Source organism: Monopterus albus, unplaced genomic scaffold (genome assembly GCF_001952655.1).
Source record: "Monopterus albus unplaced genomic scaffold, M_albus_1.0 scaffold223.1, whole genome shotgun sequence".
Classification (NCBI taxonomy): Eukaryota; Metazoa; Chordata; class Actinopteri; order Synbranchiformes; family Synbranchidae; genus Monopterus; species Monopterus albus.
This window is the reverse complement of record NW_018128103.1, coordinates 480,450-483,497: the sequence shown is the minus strand read 5'-3', so window position 1 is coordinate 483,497 and position 3,048 is coordinate 480,450.

Sequence of the window (3,048 nt, the reverse complement as noted above, 5' to 3'; positions counted from 1 at the left end):
GTGGAGAGTTCCTGCCTCAAGTGGAGGAGTTCAAGTATCTTGGGGTCTTGTTCACGAGTGAGGGAAGGATGGAACGGAAGATTGACAGGTGGATCGGTGCAGCTTCTGCAGTAATGCAGCTCTCGATTTACTGGTCAATCTACGTTCCGACTCTCACCTATGGTCATGAGCTTTGGGTCATGATCGAAAGGGCAAGATCCCGAATACAGGCGGCCAAAATGAGCTTCCTCTGCAGGGTGGCCAGGCGCACCCTCAGAGATAGGGAGGAGGAGCTCAGAGTAGAACCGCTGCTCCTCCACATCGAGAGGAGCGAGCTGAGGTGGCTTGGGCATCTGTTTCGGATGCCTCCTGGGCGCCTTCCTAGGGAGGTGTTCCGGGCATGTCCCACCAGGAGGAGGCCTTAGGGAAGACCCAGGACATGCTGGAGGGACTATGTCTCTCCTCCGGGGGAATGCCTCGGTATCCCCCCTGGAGGAGCTGGAGGAAGTGTCTGGAGTGAGGGAAGTCTGGGCATCTTTGCTTAGACTGCTGCCCCCGCGACCCAATTCCAGATAAGCGGAGGAAAATGGACGGATGGACGTTACCTTCTGCAGTTACTTTTACAGATGCTATGAAAATTCAAAGGCAGTTAACTGCTATTTTACTAAATGTGATTTCTCCATAGTTTTTTAATTCTGTGTGCAGTTTTGCTGACAAAAGGTTTGCTTATCATGTTAGAAAAAAAACATCTCTTGAACTAGCTGTTACCACTAGTACTACAGTAACCACATTTGCTAGCAGTGGAAGTTCAATAGTGTATTATCTTATTTGCAACAACTCTGTTAATGAATGTAACAAGTGTAGATGTGTAACTATACTGATTTCTTGATTTTAATATGAAAATACACTATAGTCTTTTCTATTTATAGTTATTCAATAACTAGGGATGCACTGATAGCAGTATTGGGCCCGATAACACCCTCTAGTATTTGAACTAACTGTATAAAGTTGTGCTATCAAATCAAATCATATTTATTTATATAGCACTTTAAAACAACATCCAGCTGACCAAAGTACTTCACATTGCAAAATAAAATCACAATAAAGAACTAAAATAAAGTAAATAAAATCAGTGCAAATAAAAATAAAACAGCACAACAACAAACACACATAAATGTGTGTAAAATAAATAAAATTAAGTTTAAAGGAGTTAGAAGGAATGCATCAAGCCCTACTGTGTATTAAAAGCCAAGCCAAATAAATGGGTTTTAAGCAAGGATTTAAAAGTCATGAGGTCAGTAGCTGACCTAACATTAAAAGGCTATTCCATAACTTAGGGGCTGCAACAGTAAAAGCACGGTCACCCCAGCATTTATATCTGACCCTAGGAACCTCTAAAAGAAAATGGCTTGAAGATCTGAGGGACCTAGCAGGTTTGTGCCAGTGCACTAGTTCAGTGAGGTAAAATGGAGCGAAACTGTTAAGAGCCTTAAAAACAAAAATCAATAACTTAAAATCAATTCTAAAATGGACTGGAAGCCAGTGGAGAGAAGCCAGTACCATGGTTATATGCTTGAATTTCCTAGTATTTGTCAAAAGACAAGCAGCCGCATTTTGCACCATTTGGAGACGAGTGAGAGAAGACTGGTTAACACCTAGGTGTAGAGCATTACAATAATCAAGTCTAGAAGTGATCAAAGTGTGGATTGCAATCTCAAAATCATTAAAAGAAAGGAATGCCTTGACCTTGCTTAACAGCCTCAGGTGGAAGAAGCTAAATTTCACAACTGAGTTGATTTGCTTGTCAAACCTCAAGTCGCCATCAAACATCACCCCTAGATTTTTTTACAGTTGACTTCAGACGTCGAGCCAGGGTCCAGGCCCTGGTTAGAAGCAGTTAGGTTTGCCAGGTCGCCAAATAGCACACACTCAGTCTTATTTTCATTGAGATTTAAAAAGTTAAGTGCCAACCATGATTTCAAGTTTGTCAGACAGTCAAACAATGATTGTAATGACATTCCTCTTGTTGCCTTCAATGGTAAGTAAATCTGAATGTCATCAGCATAACAATGAAAAGAAAGGCCATATTTTCTTAAAATAGATCCCAATGGGAGCATGTGCAAACAGAACAAAATGGGACCAAACAGATCCTTGGGGGACACCACATGAAAGGATATTTGAGGACAACGAACAGGTACCAATATTAACAGTAAAACTTCTACTGGTGAGATAAGATCTGAACCAGTTAAGAACAGTACCTTGAATTCCTATGCACTGCTCCAAATGAGATAAGAGGATTCCATGATCCACTGTATCAAAGGCAGCAGTGAGATCTAAAAGCACCAATAAAACCAAATCCCCGGCATCTCTAGCCAACAGGATGTCATTACTGATTCTTAATAATGCAGACTCAGTACTATGTTTTGATTTAAAACCAGACTGAAATTGCTCCTCAATGCCATTATCTGTTAAAAAAGACTAAAGTTGGATAAAAACAATCTTCTCCAGAACTTTAGACATAAAAGATCATTTAGACACTGGTCTAACATTAGAAAACACTAAGGGATCAAGATTTGGCTTTTTGAGAAGAGGCTAAACAATTGCTCATTTAAAAGCATCTGGAACTGAGCCTGTCCTTAAACATAAATTAATCAGAGCCATAAAGCTAGGCAATAGAGTCAAAAACATCTTTAAACAGTCTAGCTGGCAAACAATCCAAAGAACAGTGAGATGCTTTGATCAGTTTGAGTCTGTATCTTTGCCTATGCTATCTGAAATGGTTCACCATCAAAGACAGCAGAATGCAGAGGAATATCAGCTGGGTCAGGATTAGTCAAACAGGAGGATACCACTTAAAGCATAAGTCATTACACTTTTATGGTAATTGTAATTTTTATAGAAGAAATGCTGCATCATTAAGTACACACATTGGTACTTGGTCTTAAAAGAGTGGTATTGGTGCATTCTTATCTAAAAATTAACGTGTATATTTGTCAGGTTTGCCCGGCTGCACCTTCCTCTCTTCTCTCTTTCTCGCTCTAGTCTGCTCCTTCTCCCTGATTCTCTTGA